This window comes from Gossypium arboreum, chromosome 10 (genome assembly GCF_025698485.1).
Source record: "Gossypium arboreum isolate Shixiya-1 chromosome 10, ASM2569848v2, whole genome shotgun sequence".
Classification (NCBI taxonomy): Eukaryota; Viridiplantae; Streptophyta; class Magnoliopsida; order Malvales; family Malvaceae; genus Gossypium; species Gossypium arboreum.
Genome location: NC_069079.1, coordinates 34,345,237 through 34,364,911, shown reverse-complemented (window position 1 = coordinate 34,364,911; position 19,675 = coordinate 34,345,237). Strand labels below are relative to the sequence as shown.

The following is a 19,675-nucleotide window of genomic DNA, read 5'->3' as shown; positions in this document are numbered from 1 at the left end:
GTTTTGATATCCCAGGATACTGATTCAAGACATGCTCTTATTCAGAGGAGGAATTGACCCTGTCTAAGAGTACATTTTTCATAATTAAGCGGAGTTGATTGCGCACCTAGAAATAGGGTGACAAGATTTTGCTGGATTAGGGTGAAACCTAATAAGGGGATCCATAGATCGAGTTAATGCAACCCTAGAGTGTTAATTAGAGAAAAGTCTCGATTATTCAATATAAGGATTAGACGTTATTAGTCCTGAATATGGATAACAACATAACTTAGGGATCTTTACGGAAGAAGTTGAATGAATAAATCGTCCGATTCGGAGCCAGAATAACAAGTAAAGTCTAGGTGGATTTTTCCTTAGGTATTGTCTTCATTCAATCGATTTTCCCGAAAGCAATTCCCCAATTCTTTTCTCTGTGCGTTCTTAGTTTAGATAATTAGTTAATTAGAACAAAAACCCATTATTTTTAGGCTAGATAATAAAAAGACAGTCATTATTAGTACTTTTAGTTCCTTTGGGTTTTACAATCTGGTCTTGCTAAAACTATACTACTGTTCGATAGGTACACTTGCCTACATCGCAATAATAGTTAGTTCAAGAATGAGTAATTTTAAATATTTAAAACCTATCATGAAATCACGCGATCACTACCCATCCCTACACTCCAAGTAGTACCGAATGTGGCACAATATCAGTAAATTGTAGCTGAGCTGCCAGATGATAGGCTTAACAATCTTTTAGTACACTTCCTCCAAGTATCAACATCCCAACCCAATGCAATACAACATAGAGTATATGGCATACTAATACATGAATATCAGTTATACATATAGTTCAGTATTAATTCATATAATCATCATGCTCAGTACATACATCATACATGCCATTCACGAATTTAAGGGTCTAAGTAGTGCTTACAGACCCTACAATAGGTTCACAGTTGACTTGGGTGACCCGTACAATCTTGGAACACATTTCGGTTAAATGGGCTCACACGCCCATGTGGCCTGCTTGTGTTGGCCCACACGCCCAGATTGGCCTTGGCCCGTGTGGATCACAAGGCTTGGCCCAAATTTCTACAAGCCCGTGTGGCCCACACGGCCTAAAATCAGTCTAGCCCGTGTGTCCGACACGACCTACCCTGCCATCACGCGGCCGTGTCTTTTGAGCCTACCACATGGGTGACCACATGGGTGACCATACGGCGGTGTGGCGTCGATAATGGGGTTTTTGGCTTTCGCTAAAACCTGATTTTCTATGTTTTCGGGTATACACTTGGTATCGATTTGATGCAGACACTATCCTGAGACTACCAAACCTAAGAAACAATATTCAGAAACTTTAATTCAGTGCACAATTACAAAACTCAATTCGGAACTAATCAACATACACAACCTTAAAAGGTCAAGCAACGAGTCTGAAAACTTACCACCAACGAACAGAGACCCTTAACGATCAAATCACTGAAGGAGTAGCAATTGTTCCTTTACCTTCCCCTAGTCAGAGGTAACCAAAAAGAAAACCCCTTTTAGAATACTAACCACAAAACAACAAGATTGCAACAGTGCAAAACTTACCCGATGATCAAAGTCAAACGTTTGCACGAGAATGAGGCAAATTTGAATACTCGAAAGAAGGAGAAGAAGTAAAATTTCGGCAGAGAAGGAAGGGAAACAAAATGTCAAAAGATGAAAGAATTTTGGGGAAAATTGACATCAGAAGGTTTTAAAAGGAGACAGAAAATAAAAATAAAATAAAATTGATAACTGCCAAATCCCTTATTTCACTTGTAACACCCTAACTCGTATTTGTAGCCGGATTAGGGTTACGAAGCATTACCAGTCAAATCACAACTCAAACAGACATTCGTTACATTCCATACTTCGAAATTCATCCTCATTTAAAACAAAATTTAGAAACTTTAATACTATTACAAATTTTACCATTTGATACTTAAAAATAATCAAACATGTGTAGTTAATTAACATAAATTGAGCATGTGACAAGATATTTATTTCAATAGCAAAATATCAGACATACCACTTCTAAATCAATACACATGCGCATTTTAAAACCAATGAACCATATTACACAATTTAGTCTTCACTCACATATGCAGCATTTACAATAATCAATATGAAAAAATATACCCATTTTCTCATTAGAAAAATTTTACACATATATAATTTTCAATTGAATCATATTCAAATTCCCAAATTAAACACATCACTTTACAATTACATTATAGTTCTATTAGCGAAATTATTATCTAAATATTATGGCATTAAAACTCCTATAATTAATATCAATCATGTAATCAAACTAAATCATCTTATTCTATAACCGAATATATACCTATACACGTACATTATAATAGTTAAATTAATCAACCAATCATTCATGACACAAATAATTTTCCTTGTCATTACAAGCATAATCATATGCAAACTTGTTATATGCATCATTTATAAATATATGCAAATACTTATCTTTGGCCGAATATGAATGTGCACCATTTATCATTTCATTAATAAATAACTGATTTCATGGGACCATATTAGTACTAATTCGTTTAGTACTTTAAACCTAATTGTAATCAAACTTTAAACTAATCAAATTGACGTTAAAAATCGAATCACAAACAAAACATATTATATATTTATTTATGCATAGTTTACCTATCATTAGTCGAATATAAACATCATATTTTTCACTTTTAAATATTTCATTATAAGCTAACCAAAACATACCTAAATCATAATCCTCAATTACCATTTGAAATTAAACCAAAACACTTAAGCAAAATAGTCAAGTAGCATATTCATTTCTTACCTTTACTAACTGAACCTAATAGCCAAATACCAACAATGACATATACATTACTTAACCAATTTAATACATACCATATACCAAACATACATCCATCCATTATCTCATTACCAAGCTAAATTTTTAAGTCCAAGCATCACACCAAACACATCAAAGAAAAGCATACTTTCTAAATTAAGCTAATTTCATGGCCTAATATGCATCATGCCTTGCATTACTCATTACCGAAACATCAAAACTAAACACATCAAACATATTAATCATAAACATATATATGTAACCAAACTTAAGCATAATGATTAAGCCATTTTCGCATGGCCTAATATATACAACTCAAAATCAAACATAATATAACAAGCCTATACATGCCATATGTTCAAAGTTTCAAACTTATAAAATACCGAAATAATGATTGATAGTGTGACAGACTTCCTTGACGATCCCCGAGCTCGTAACAGCTTCCAAAATCTATAAAACAGCAAACAAACACACACAGAGTAAGCTTAAATAGCTTAGTAAGTCATAAGCAAATAAAACATTTCAATAATGTACATAATTCAAATAAACCAAACTGAACCAAACAAAATTTAACCTTGTATACACGAATTATGCTTATTAACTCAATCATTAACTCATAAACATAAATCACATAATGTCAATGCCCGAATGTACATATGTTCATAACATAAATAATTCTCACTTATAATGCATATTTCATATATAAATCATAAGTACACACTTACCTTAATTTTTCAATCACTTTAACTTAGCACATACCTGACCCTTTTAGCTTGATTTCACATTTGATCTTTACTTAATATTGCCGGTGGAACGATTCGGAATTAATAAGGATACTCAAATAGTCGAAAAGCTCGTACAATGCCAACATCCCAGACGTGGTCTTACATGTAATCACATATCGATGCCACTGTCCTAGAAAGGGTCTTACACGAACTCATATACGATTCTGATGTCCCAAACATGGTCTTACACGTAAATCACAAATCGATGCCAACATCCTAGACATGGTCTTACATGAAAAACACATATCAAAATCCTATGTCATGACATATGTATCCTAGCTATTCCTAAGGCTCTATGGGACTTTCAGATGTCGTAACTCGATCATTTCAAGCTTGTAAATACTTCTCCCATACTTTTACAAATTCAGCTTGAACATATATACAAGTGATAATTCAATTCAGCACAAATAAATTATATACAATCAAATTTAACGATATTTATTTACTTATGACCTTACCTCGGATAAAGACGAACAGATCAGGTCGACTATTTGACAACTTTAGATTTCCCCCGATCCAATTTTTATTTCTTCTTTTCTTGATCTAAATTAATATAAATTAAACTTATTTAATTATATATTCAATCAAATTCATCAAAAAACACTGAATGGGCTAATTACACTTTTTCCCTTGACATTTCACATTTTTCATTATTTAGTCCCTATTTCACAAAACACAAAATATTCAAATTTGACCACACCCATGCTTAGCCGAAATTCAATAAGGTCCCTAGCAGCCCATTTCTTTCATTTATTTCACATTTGGACCCTTCAATTTACAAAATTTACAATTTAGTCCTATATAGGCATTTTTACCAAAAATCACTTAATTAAACATATTAATCTAACAACATATATTTATTTTCCATCATCAAACAACAAAAACTACAAGCTTTCAACAATGGAAAAACATAAAATTATCATCAAATTCAAAAATTCAAGCATGGGCTAGCTAGTATTCAAAGTAACGATCTCAAAAATGTAAAAATCATCAAAAATCGAGCAAAACACATACCCGAATTATGCTTCAAGAGTGCCGAATATTCAAAGCTCAAGAACCCTATTCTCTTTTCTAATTTTTGGTGAGAAGATGATGAATAATGCTTTTGTTTGTTTTTTTTTAATTTTATTAACTTATATTTCAAATTTACAAAATTAACCTTAGTTAAAATATTATACAATCACATATATTAAGTCCATTACCGTCCACTAACATTAATAGTGGCCTAATTTCATTTTAAGGACTTTATAATTAATAAACCGTAGCAAGTAAGTACTTTAACAAATAGAAAACCACTTTTACCTTTTACGTGATTAAGTCCTTTTTATTAAATCGGACACACAAATGATAAAATTTTCACACGAAATTTTCACACATATAAATTAACATGCTGTAAACACCAATAACAATATTAAAATATTTTTCTGACCCAGATTTGTGGTCCCAAAATTGCTATTCTAAATAGGGTCTAAACTGGGCTGTCACATCAATCTCCCATTAACCCACTTCTCCGAATTCCAACTACACTGAAACACTTGCGCACAACTGAGCAAAAATAAACTCCCACACTCACGCAGCGATTCGAACACAAGACCTTCAACAACCTAACACTCAACTTAACCACCAAACTAGTAGGCCCATTTTGATATATTTCTATAAATAATTAAATATAAGCTCACTCCTCAAACCCAAGGCTTAACTCAGAAAAATATCAAAATTTGCCAAATATGGGACTTGAACTTGGGACCTCACACACAAACCCAGAAAACTTAACCACTGAAGCAGATACACAGCTTGTCACATTTTCACAAAAGTCGAAATAGAAATTTTGGGGTGTTATAGTAGGAACATCAACTTGCTGAGCAACTTGTATAGGTGCAATGCCACTAGTCCCTTGCATGTGACATCCCAAAATTGGCCCTAGTCGGGAAATGGTTTCGGGACCGCTAAACCGAGTCATCGACATGCTCGAACGTAATATTTATTGTCTAGAATATGGGAAAATGCATGTGTGAATTTTGAATTCTTTGATTTAGTTAATTTGATTGTGAATTGAAAGAAAAAGGACTCATGTGAAAGGATTTAAAAATATGTAGCTAATTTTAAGAGGTTAATAAAGGAATGAAGCAAAATAAATGGAGTTGCATGTCAAATACTCCATTTATTTTGGATGAGTGGTTGACCATGTCTAGATTATGGGCAAGGGACATGTTTCCAACATGTTTAGTTAGTGTATTATGTAGAAAGAATTAAGAAATGAAAAAGAAAAAGAAAAAATGAGCATGGATGCCCCCCATGGTGCTAGTAGCTAGAGAGAAAGAAAGAAAAAAAGTTGTCATTCATCCTTTCTTTGAGCAAAGACTAAGAAAGAAAAACTGTGAAAAATAAAATAGAATAAAATAAATAAAAATAAAGAACAGATAAATTTTACGTGGAAACCCTTTCGGGAAAAAAACCACGGGCAGAGGAGAAGAAAATTCACTATGTCGAAAAATTTTTACTCTAATACAAGAGGAATAGACTATGTCTATTTATAGGCTTGCAAAGCCATATTCTAGTAGGATTGAAACACCTTATCCTAATCAATATAAAATAGATGGAGTTTAATAAGGTTTAAAACCTTATTCTAAAATAAAATAAAAGAAGTCTAGTTCTATATGGATTTTACTTTTATTTTATTTTCCATCGTATTTTATTTAAATAAGAATTTGGGTCACTTAATTCTAACAATCTCCACCTTGACACAAATTCTCAATGAACAAGTTCTTCATCGCGAACTTTCAATAAACAAGTTCTTCACCTCTTCCAAAAACCCTTAAGGGTTTAACTTCAACAATGAACACCAACCAAGTCTAAGCAATGCTCAAACTTGGTTATAGGAAGTGACTTAGTCATCATATCTGCAGGATTTTCATGAGTGCTAATTTTGCTCACAACAATATCACCACGAGCAATAATATCACGAACAAAATGATACCGAATATCAATGTGTTTTGTTCTCTCATGAAACATTTGATCTTTTGTAAGAAAGATGGCACTGATCGTCACAAAATCTTGTGCTGATTTGAAGGTCTTCATTGAGTTCACTAAATAGTCCTTCAACCAAATAGCTTCTTTACAAGCCTCATGAATCGCCATGTACTCAACCCGATTGGTAGACAAAGCGATCGTAGTTTGCAAAGTGGCTTTCCAACTAATTGCACAACCTCCGATTGTAAAGACGTAACTTGTGAGAGATCTTCTTCTATCAAGGTCTCCAAGCAAAATCAGCATCAACATACCCTATAACTCCATCTTTAGTTCTTCCAAACTGTAAGCAAACATTAGTAGTGCCTCGTAAGTATCTTAAAATCCATCGAATCGCTTTCCGGTGTTCTTTACCAGATTCACCATGTATCGCTAACTACATCGATCGCATATGATAAATCCGGACGTGAACAAACCATAGCATACATGAGAGATCCCTCGCACTAGAGTATGCAACATGTGACATGTACTCAATCTCATTATCGATTGAGGAGATAAGGCCGATGAAAGTCTGAAATGGTCGCTAAAGGAGTACTAAACAGCTTAGCACTCTGCATATTGAACCCGCAAAGAACTTTCTCAATGTACCCCTTCCGACTTAGGTATAATTTACTTGCTTTTCTATCTCGAGAATCTCCATACCAAGTATCTTCTTTCTTTGGTCCTAAATCTTTCATCTCAAATTCTTCACTTAGTTGGGCTTTAACCTTTCTTATCTCTCTTTATCTTTTGTTGCTATCAACATGTCATCAACATAAAGAAGTAGATACACAAAAGAACCATCAACGCTTTTTCTTAAAGTAGACACAACTGTCAAAACTACTTCTTTTGAAATCATGAGAAGTCATAAAGGAATCAAACCTCTTGTACCCTTGTCTTGGTGACTGTTTCAAACCGTAAAGGGACTTTTTCAACAAGCAAACATAGTCCTCTTTTTCGAGACTATAAAACCCTCTGGTTGTTGCATGTAAATATTTTCCTCAAGTTCTCCATGCAAAATGCGTTTTACATCTAACGCTCAAGCTCCAAATCATGCATGGCAACAATACCAAGCAAAGCTCGAATCGAACTATGCTTAACAACCGGAGAGAACACATCCGTGAAGTCCACTCCTAGAATTTGATGTAACCCTTTGCAACAAGCCTTGCTTTATATCCGGTTCTTCAACTCCGGAGTCCCTTCTTTCTTTTAAACACCCATTTACAACGAATGCCTTTTTACCTTTAGGAAGTTTTACAAGATCCCATGTTCATTTTTGTGGAGTGATTCCATCTCCTCTTGCATAGCAAACATCCACTTTTACGAGTCTTCACACTAATCGCCTCGAATAATTAAATGGCTCTTGATTCGCATCTATATCTTCAGCCACATTTAAAGCATAAGCAACTAGATCAACCTCGGCATACTTCTTTGGAGGTTTAATTTCTCTTCTTGTCCTGTTTTTGGCGATAGAGTATTGCGGTGAAGAAGCAACTCTATTCTCAATTTTGTCTTGGCTTGAGGAGTTGATTCGTATTAATCGATGCTCCACCGCTTTTGGTTTTCTTTATTGGAAGAGTCTTTAAGAGATAAGTTAGGTAGCATAGCGGTTTCATCAAAACAACATCTCGCTAATCACAACTTTTCTATTTTCAGGACACCATAACTTATAGCCTTTTACACCACTTTATAACCAAGAAAACGCATTTAATGGATCTCGGTTCCAATTTTCCATTATCAACATGAGCATACGCAGGACACCCAAAAATCTTTAAATCGAATAATTAGCGGGATTACGGACCATACCTCTTGTGGAGTCTTTTCTCAATGGCAGCGGATGGAGATCGGTTGATCAAAAACATGCAAGAGAGGTCGCTTCGCCCAAAATGACTTGGTAAGTTGGCATTTGACAATATACATCGAACCTTCTCCATGATCGTTCGTTCATTCGCTCGCAACGCCGCTTTTGTTGTGGAGTATGACGAATCGTCAAGTGTCTCATGATCCTTCGACTTGCACAATCTATTAAACTCATCGTAGCGTAACTCTAAGCCATTGTGCTGACGGAGGTATTTTATCTGTTTTCCGTCTGTTTTTCAATCATAATTTTCCAAGACTTAAATGTGGAAAACACATCGCTTTTCGCTTGGGAAGAACGCCCAAACTTTTTCGAAAAATCATCAATAAAGGTTAGCATATAATTAGCTCCACCTCTCGAAGGCACTCGGACGGCCCCCACGATCGAATGGATATACTCCAACGTTTCCTTCGTGTTATGGATTCCTCTAGTGAATCGAACTCTCTTTGCTTCCCAAAACACAGTGCTCACGAAATTCAGGTTTGCAAATTCCTTGCCCATTAAGAAGTCCTCTTTGCTTAATTCGCCATGCCATTCTCACTCATATGCCCTAGGCGCATATGCCAAAGTTTAGTAATATCATCATCGACAAGGAAGAGGAAGCGACAATTGCATCACCGAGAATGATAGAACCACAGAAACATATAACTTGGCAATCTTTCTTTACCCTTTCATCACAACAAGGACCCTTTGAAATCTTTAAAACCCCACTTTCATTTGTGTATCTGCACTTTTGAATCAAGAGTACTCAACGAAATTAAATTTCTTTTCAATTCGGAACATGCCGCACGTCACTAAGTGTTCGACAACTCCATCAAACATCTTAACTTTAATTGTTCCAACACTGCGATTTTACATGAAGCATTATTTCCCATCAAAACAACACCTTCAGACATCTTGTTTCATAAGTTGTAAACCAATCCCGATTGGGACTCATGTGGAAGGTGCAGCTGAATCAAGTATCCACTCCTAACTTACTTTAGAATCATTGATGAAGCAACTAGAAGTTCACCATCATTGTAGTCTTCTACAACATCACTTCACCGAATTTTTCATTTGTTTTCCTTTTGATTCGCAGCCTCCTTTTAATCTTATTTTGTAGCTTATAGCACTCAGATTTAATGTGCCCTTTCTTCTTGCGAAGTTGCAAGTTTTACCTCTGCTTGAAGATTTCGATCTACCCTTAGATTTACCACGAGGATTCCGTTCTGTGTTCTACCACGATCATCATCAACATTCCGGTCTTGTCTCCCACGAACAATGAGACCCTCTCCACGAGAGTTGGGTTTAACCACAAGATGCTTCATCTTATCATACGAGGTTAAAGAATCATAAACCTCATCAACTGTGAGAGACTCGCGGCTATATAAAATCGTGTCTCTAAAGGTTGAATAAGACGGGGCAACGAACAAAGTAGAATCAACCCTAGATCTTCCTTATCATCTTGAACCTCCATGGCCTCCAAGTTTGAGAGAATTTCTTTAAACACCGTTAAGTGTTCGTGTCTGACGCACCTTCCTCCAAACGATGAGCATAAAGACGCCGCTTCATATGCAACTTGCTTGTTAGAGTTTTCGACATACATATTTGTTCTAGCCTCTTCCATAATGCAATGGCGCTTTTTTCTTTCATCACATCCTCGCAAAATTTCGTTGGACAAATGCAGATGTAATTGTGTTAATGCCTTTCGATCCTTACGCTTCTTCTCTTCATCTGTTAATGTCGAAGGCATCTTATCTATCCTAGCAGGCATCCTCTAGATCCATCTGCAAGAACGCTTGCATCTTAATTTGCCACAACGCAAATCTGTGTTGCGATCCAACAATGAATTTCATACTTCAAAGACGCCATTACCGTGATCGAGATGAATAACCCGTAAGCTCGATACCAATTTGTGAAAATAAAATAGAATAAAATAAATAAAAATAAAGAACGAGATAAATTTTACGTGGAAACCCTTTGGAAAAAAACCACAGGCAGAGGAGAAGAAAATTCACTATGTCGAAAAAATTTTACTCTAATACAAGAGGAATAGACTATGTCTATTTATAGGCTTGCAAAGCCATATTCTAGTAGGATTGAAACACCTTATCTAATCAATATAAAATAGATGGAGTTTAATAAGGTTTAAAAACCTTATTCTAAAATAAAATAAAAGAAGTCTAGTTCTATATGGATTTTACTTTTATTTTATTTTCCATCGTATTTTATTTAAATAAGAATTTGGGTCACTTAATTCTAACAAAAACAAAAAAATTGTTCATCTTTTCCCCTCCTTCCTTTGGCCGAAATTCCTAAGAGGAAGAAGAGATTTTTGCTTCATTTTCTTTGTTTAGAAGAGATCTAGAAGGAGATTTGGCTAAACTTGCATCAAGATTAAGGTATGTATGAGGTTGTGTCATGAGATTCATGCTTGTTTTGGTTGCTAACTTGATGTGCATGTTAGCCATGGTTCAAATCCTTGCTATGCCATGAAAAATGGTATTTGGCCAAGGTTGATATTGTGTTAAAGCCATTGCATGCTAAATGTGAAGCTTGCTAATGATGCATGCAATGATGGATTGACTACTCTTGAAATTTCTTTGTAGCAATCTTGAGTAAGACATTGAGTTCTTTGTTTAACCATGACCAAAGTTCAATGGGGTATGATTGTGATGTATTCGCCATGATGCATTCATGAGCATGATTTATGCTTGTTACTTGATTGGTAAAATTTGTGTTTTAGAGGGTTATGAACACCTTGAGATTCGCCATGCACCTATATGTGTATATATGTTTGCACATGATATTTTGATTATGAAGAAAGTGATAAATATGTTTGTTTAAAGAAGAAATTTGTTGAAGAATGTTGTGAAATTTGCATGTACATTCGCCTAGTACATGTATAGTGTGAAAAACCTTGAAATTATTTTTGATTTTGTGTATTTATGACCATGTGTAATCGGCCACATGAGTAATTTGAGCACTTGATGTTATGTTAAAATTCTTGAGCTTAAATATATGGATGTATGTATATGTGGCCATATAATGGCGTTTTGGTTCAAAGGTTGAATGATAAATTATAATAAAGTGAGATGATATGAGATGCGAATGTGATTTACTAGTAAACATTATTGATAGAAATATTGAATACTTCTACTTGTATTCGTTAAGCTCAAGAGCAAAAGGGAGCTAAATCCGATAAAGGGAAGGAAAAAGTGATCGAATAGCCGTTGAAGCCGTTCGACAACATCCGAGGTAAGTCCTCAAGAAATGACCCTACTCGAATTATGTGAAATGAAATATGGATGTATAATGATTATTGATTTATGTGTGTATGAGTATTTGAATGATATCCGGGCTAAGTCCCGAAGGCGATTATGCTAGTGATATGTTTGTGTTTGAGCCTTAGTGCTTGAAAATGAAACATGGATGTGTAATGATTATTGATGTATGTGTGTGCATGAGTAATTGAATGATATCCGGCTAAGTCCGAAGACATTTATGCTAGTAATTATATCCGGTTAAGACCAAGGCAATTGTGCTAGTGACTACATCCGGCTAAGACCCAAGGCATTCGTGCAAGTTGTTAAATCCGGGCTAATACCCGAAGGCATTTGTGCAAGTCGTTCTATCCGGGCTAAGACCCGAAGGCATTCGTGCATGTGGTTATATCCGGTTGTATTCCGAAGAAGCTTGGGCTGGAGGTGAGCGTTGGTTGCTGTAATAAATTTAATTAGTACGCTCGAAAAGCCCAAAGGATAAGGTATGTTTATATGTGCATTGGAAAAGTCGATATGTTTGAGTAACATTCGTTCAATCGACTAACGAGTTTTCAGCTATTGAATTGGTTGATATCTTGTGAAAGTATATAATGATGAAGTGTGAAGTAAGTATGATTATGTGAATGCGTATTAATGAAATGATTCATTTGGCTATGTGAATGTAATGCTTTAGTTAAAGCTGATTTTATTGCTTGAGACTTACTAAGCATAAAAATGCTTACCCCGTTGCTTTGGCTCTCTGTTTTATAGATTTTGCTCGTTAGCGATCGGATTCGGGATCATTAAAGTCGAAGTCATCTACACTATCAAAGCCTCTATTTTTGTATAATTTTGGTTGAACTTTGAAATGGCATGTATAGGACTACCCTATTGTTGAAGGTCATGTACCTTTCGGTTTTGTGTAAACTTGGATAGCCATGCGAAAATGGCTTATATACGTTTTTGGTATGATACTATAATCGTTGTATGTTGATCATTATGGGGTATGGAATTGTTTTGAGAAGATTAGCCATTGGAATGGTTAATCATGATCACACTTTGTGCTATGTATGCAAAGAGGGGCAATTGAATCGTGGAAATCATGAAATAGGTAAAGGTTACCTTGAAAACAGATGCTGGCAGCAGCAGTGGTGTGGTTTTGAAAAAATCACTAAAAATTGTAGGAATGGTATTAAATAGTGAATAAGTTATGTGAATGAACCTTGATGAGTATACTTTCATATGGAAGAAACGAAACGGTCATAGGAGTTACTTGTTAAGAGATATTAAAGTTATCGTGAGACAGGGCCAGAACGGTTTCTGGGTCCCCTGTCGCGACTTTAAAAATTTACTATAAATTATCCAGGAATAATTAGAAGTCATGCCTTATATGTACAGATTCCATTTTGAGTCTAGTTTCATTAAAAACAAACGGCACCAGTATTAAATCCCTGTACAGAGAGATATTCAAGTTGTAACGCGCGAAGGTCAGAGCAGTCGATCCCTGTAACATGGGTGACTTTAACTAATAAACTGTACCAATTGGCCCGACCAAAAATTCTAGAAATAAATCCATGGAAGGATATATGAGTCTAAATTCAGGGAAAATTTACGAAATCAGTTTCCGAGTTTTGAAACTCGAGATATGATTTTTAAGGCGACCGTGACGCAGTTTTCCAGCCTGTCTGGAAATGCCAAATTGGTCGGTGCTTTAAGAGGACTTGGCTCGTTAACCCCTCGCGTCCGACACCGGCGATGGTCTCGGGTTCGAGGTGTTACATTGCATATTTATAATCATGTTTGTGAGAGAAGAAACTTGAGCACTTAGTGCGGTTATTGCATCCAATTCAATAACTCCTAGAGTAGTTTTTACTTGTACAGCTTTGGAGATAGGGTATTGATAATCATTCTGAGCAATTCTCTCAAGAATTCTCACAGCATCATTATAAGGACAATCCAACAGAGGTCCATTGGATGATGCATCGATAAGATTCCTTGTATGTGAATTCAGCACATTATAAAAAATCTCAATTTATGTTTCTGGTTGAATGTCGTGCATGGGACAACGTCAAAGTAAAGATTTATAAAGTTCTCATGTGGTGTAAAGATTTTCATTATCCAGCTGATGATAACCAACAATATCATTTCAAAGATGAGCATTCATTGGTGGCGGGTTAAATCGCAAAACAAATTGTGTTGCTAGTGCATTCGAATAAGTAACTGATCCGTCAAGTAGCCCAAAAAACCAAGTACGGGCTCTTCCCTGTAAGGAGTAAGGAAATAATTTCATCTTCGAGGCATCATCAAGAATGCCTTGTTGACTAAAGGAAGCATAGATCAATAAAAAGGATTTAAGATGTTCTCTGGCATCTTTTTGTGGCAGTCCAGCATATTGTCCATTAAAATTCAACTTATGAAATATTACTAGCTTGAGTTTAAAATTCCTAGCTTGAATTACTGGCCTAACAACTCTCGGTTGTAAATCATCCAAGATAGGTACTACAAAATCTCATATAATCCTATTTTGTATGTCAGTATCTTGCTGCAACAATGGGTTATTAACATTTTGCTGTTGCATCAGGGGTATGGCTGCATTGCCCCTTGGTAGATCCATATTTATTTGTTCTCGAAGTCTACTTCGAATAGTCCTTTCAATTTCTGGATTAAAATTGACAAGAAAATCTGACTTGCTTCAAGTTATAAAACACCTAAAATGAAGTTGAAGAAATAGTAATAAAGAAAAACCAGTTAGTGAATACTAAATATTATATAAGAAAAATAAAGTGTAAAAACACAAAAATAAACAAAAATAAACACCAAACAAATGCCATCCATGGCAATGACGCTAAAAACTTGATCGGTTGTTTAACGTCACAGCAATAATGTGCAAGCGTACACTGTCGAATATCATTCCCACAGGGATTGTTGTCTTTTGTCTATTAATGTCGGTGAAATAACTAGATAGAAATGAGATAAATTGTGAGGACAGTTTTCGGAGAAATAACTTGAAAACAATAAAATAAAATATGATAATGATAGACTGAGATCCCCAACATGATAGGTGATTTTTGAGGCAATAAATTTCAATGTATATCTTACCAAGCATAGCTCATCTATTTAATCTGAGACTTAAACATGCATATTAACCCTACCTTCTGATGATGGCAATATGGAACTGTTAAGAACAAGTGGACTAAATTCCTCTAATCTTCACTCAACTTCTATTGTAATGCTTGTTGGCTTGAACTGTCACTGCACTTTCTAGTGTCAATGACTGCAATAATAGTTCTGTGTTAAGAAACATTCAAACCTTAAGATTAAACAATAAAAGCAAGATTGAATAAAATAAAATTTAACCAAGAATTCATGTGTACTTCCATACAAACAGAAAAAAGAGAGTAATTACCAGCATTTTGAAAGAAATAAGAAAGAATCGAGTGGAGAATACTATTCCTAGACAACTCGACTGAATCTCTCTATTCCCTCTTGTCTCTCACTTAGGTCTTCTCGTCAAAAGTTAATTTGCATCAATTTTTACATTGGCTCACCTGTGAGAGGCTTAAGCTACCATATCTGCAAGCTTTAAGGTAGGATAAAGAAGATGATAGTCAAGATAAAACTCTCTTCCCATATTTTTCTTCTCATGTCAACCTTTTATGTCCTCATCCAACAGTACAAATGTCCTTTCCTCAAAATTATTTTGTCCTTGTAAGTACAGGTTGGTTATACCAGACTGTATAGCTCAAGCATTTTTAGTTCTTATCCGGACAACTGTCAGGTGCAGCGACAATTCTGAATGCAATCTGGAATTAACTCATGCAGCGACATTAATGCAAAAAGATAGAAAAATTAATGATAAAATAGACTAGGATTCACTGAGTTATAAAATGCAATTTACTAAATTGAAATTGCTAAAATCTATGCTAAGGATAACTAAATGGGAACAATTTAACCAATAAGTAAAGAGGAAACCTATGTTCTTTCTAGTGCTATCAATTTCTCAAGCTTTCATATGTTAGATTGTCGGTGCGAGTAAATATCATAAAGCCTGATGTTTATGTGTATAAAATGATTTGGCAAAAATAAAAATTAAATGCCTTCAGTTAGTAGCTAAACCATAATTTTTTAGAACAAAAGTTTTTGTATATATGTATAAGGATATGATATTTTATATGAATCGCCACTGGTATGCATCATGCCAATAAGTTTTGATAAATACTTCTCATTACAGTTGGCTTTTGGCCAAGAGTCAAATACAACTCATTTTAGAATTTTTGAATGTGCGATATATGTTTAAGTTGCTCCACCATAATACACAAAATGGGTATTCAAAGAAAGTAGAAAATATATATTAGTTATGAGTACCCTTAAATTGTTAAATATGTTGAATAAATTGGAGATTCGATTATGACATGATTTTTTATTACTATTTGATTTGATAGTTTTCCCAACATTAAGGGGAGAGAAATAATAATTCGATAAATAAATTACTTGGAATGAATTATCATTATCTAGATCCTTAGAAAGTAATTTGAATTAGATATTCAAAAAGATAATTCACTTTAGGTTATTGACCATTACTATTTGATTTCCCTATTAAAAAATACCTAAAATAGCAAGATTCAATATAATAATAAAAACCAAAGTAAAGTTGACAGTTAGAGGTATGTCTTAAATGCTATCCAGATGCAATCTAATATTTAAGATAAGTTACTTCAAATGGATTGATTTTCGTAGATGAAATTTCATACTTCCATGATATCAACGTCATACAAAGCCCAAAGATTTGTTTAAAGAATTATCAACTCCGAACATGACAAGTAACTCAGTCTGCTGGAATGATAACTATAATAAGCACTACTATCAGCACTTTGACAACCACTTCAAAAACTTGCCTCAACATGGTCAACAATTAAGCAATTCAATTTTTAAGAAGGCTATAAATATTGGTTTTGCAAGAAAAGAAGTTATATATATTAGAGATCTTACATTATTATATATAGAACACGTAAAATATGAAGTAAAATGTAACCCGAACATTTCATATAAATATAAAAATGTTAAACAAGTAAAAATAAAATAATATATATACCATAGTTAATGTAAGTAATATTTTATAAATAAAAATTAGAACGATATTAGACAATAAATTATAATACTAAATTAAAATAAAGAAAGGTAAAATAACATGCACCAATTATAATAACAATTTATTTTCATCAAATTAATAAACACGTTTGATAACGATGATTAAAAATTATTATCGAAATATTATATGGTAATTTTTTTACTTTTTAAGAAATCCCTCTTATCCATTTACAACTTCTTCTATAATGATGATGGTGATAGTGGTGGTGGTGGTGGTGGTGGTGGTGGTGGTGGTGGTGGTGGTGGTGGTGGTGGTGGTGGTGGTGATGATAATGTAACGATCCGGTTTCCAGTGGTGTCAGAAAATGTAGTTTTGGGACCCCGTTTCTATAAATGAGTTTATAAATATTAAATAAGAATATTTATGGAGCTAGTGTATTAATGAACTTAATTTTGTACAAGTAATTTAGCTGAAATTGTGATTAATTAAGGCTTAGGATCTTAGATAGCAATTAATCAAAGGTCAAAAATGTTTATTTAATTGTTATAGATTTTAATTTAGAAAAGGTTTGAGGACTTATATAACAATTAATCAAAGGTCAAAAAACGTTAATAAACCATTTATAAATATGTTTTAGTAGATGTTGATGACATCTTCAATAATTTAGTTAATGATTAGTTTAATTTAATTAAACCAAACTTAAGTTAATTAAGCTAAATTAATTAAATCCTAATGTTACTGTGCTTAATAAAACTTATTGGAAGAAGACAATTCTTATCATCTTTCCTAAAACTCAACTGATGCCATTAAAGAAGAAAGTTCAAGGTTTTTAAAGCTTTTAGCTATACAATTAGGTATGAAAATCTAGTCCTTTTTTTTTGTAATTATTATAGATTTGAGGTCATGGGATCTTGATTTAGTTAGCCAATGTATCAATTGATAGTTTTGTACATTAGGGACTAAAGTGAATAAAATATAAAATTGACATGAAATTTTAGTAGGAACAAGAAATAGGAGGTCTATAATGGTTTTGGTGAAATCAAGTTTTAATCTGAGGCTTTAAATTAAAAGTTATACTAGTCTTGATTTTAAAAACTGTATTAAATAAGTTGAAAAATATGTGTGACTTTATAATTGAATGTGATTTACTATAGAATTTGATATTTTGTATTATCATATTATTATTCACATCTAAAGATGATGCAAGAACATCAAGAGAGAAAGAAAAAATGAGAGACGATGACAAGTAAGTCGAGTGTTCGGTTTGTATTTCTATAATTTGAATCATCATAATTGTTACACATTTATATTTTTTGCATAGTATGATATCAAGGTAAGTTGAAAAAGATTACTTGATTTTGAAATGTTGTGTTGAGATTAATTATCGAAGAAGAGGACTAAATTGAATAAAATAGAAAATTGTGTAACTTGATGATTATATGTAATTGACAATGAATTGAGTTGAAATGTGTTATGTTATATGATGAAATGATGAATTGGTTGATGAATTGAAAATGATAAAATGTGAATTAAGTTGAATGATGAATAGGATAAATGGTTACCAGATTAACTATTCGGGTAGAGTTGGATATAGTTGGTATGCCATAGGATAGATTGAGTATGAGTTATTTAGACTATATGTCGATGAGCGTTGGGCGCATTTTCCTTCAGACCTTTCAACGAGTGTTGAGCATAATTATCACTTCATTTAAATTGACAAGTGCTGGGTGCAATTTACTTATTTCGGACATTTCGATGAGGCACTAGGTGCCAAATTGTTGTGTTGGTTGGAGTCGAGTATCTGTTCGAGTCAAGGTCATGTCAATAGAGGGACATTGTAACAACCCGATTTAGACCCTATTCGAAACAGTGGTTTCGGGACCACGAATCCGAGTTAGAAAAATATTTTAAAATTAATTTCTGTGTTTATTATGTGTGAATTTATATCTGTGAAATTTTCGTGTTTTAATTTTATCGTTTGAGTGTCGATTTAATAAAAAGGGCTTAATCGCGTAAAATGAAAATTCGATGGTTAAATGTGAAAGGGGTCGAATTGATCTTGTCTTATTAATATGAAGCACTTATAATGCAATTAGGCCATAATTAAATGAGTTGGACGGTTAAAGGCATGGTTTATAATGTTTTATCATTTTATAATAAAGGTTAAATATGTAAATGATAATAATGTTATATATAATATAAAACATAAAATAAATTAAAAGCTATGCATGTTTATATTTTTCTAATCGAATACTAAAGAAAAGAAAATGAAAAAAAGAGTTTAAGGGTTCAGCCATTTGATAGCTTAATCAAGGTATGTAACTAGCTCAATTTTCGATAATTTTTACGTTTTTGAGATCGTTGCAGTGTAATGTACAAAGCCCAATCTTGAATTTTTTATTTTGATGAATATTTGAGTTTTGTGATGTTAGTTGATGAATTATGAAAGATATGTATTGGATTAATATGTTTTGTATTGGAATTTTTTTATGATTTTGAGTAATTAGGACTAAATTGCAAAAATAATAAATTGAGGGACTAAAATGTGAAATAAATGAAATGTACGGACTTGTATGAACACAAGGAACATTCGGCCTAAGCATGGTGTGTGCAAATTTTGCATGTTTTGTGTTTTGTGCAATTTGGACTAAATTGTAAAAAGTGTGAAACGTCAGGGGTAAAATGGTAATTTGATCATATATTTGTTTTTGGACTAAATTGAGTGAAATTATGTTTGAATGTGTTTAATTTGAAGATGTTTAGATCAAGAACCAAAGAAATCAGATTTGGGTCGGGGGAAAACCAAAGTTGTCGATTAGTCGTCCCATTCCGATTTTCGTTGTCTGAGGTA

General features: G+C 33.7%; 1 long non-coding RNA gene across 2 annotated transcripts; it reads left to right on the top strand.

Moving 5' to 3' along the window:
- The first annotated feature begins 11,605 nt into the window (after nt 1–11,605).
- LOC128282648 (uncharacterized) lies at nt 11,606–12,790 on the top strand. 2 transcript variants are annotated; one of them, XR_008272999.1, is made up of 2 exons: nt 11,606–11,730; nt 12,507–12,790. It is a non-coding gene; the product is annotated as an uncharacterized LOC128282648 (long non-coding RNA). The 2 variants fall into 2 exon arrangements; XR_008272998.1 differs by lacking the exon at nt 11,606–11,730 and adding an exon at nt 12,042–12,238.
- Nucleotides 12,791–19,675: the final 6,885 nt, after the last annotated feature.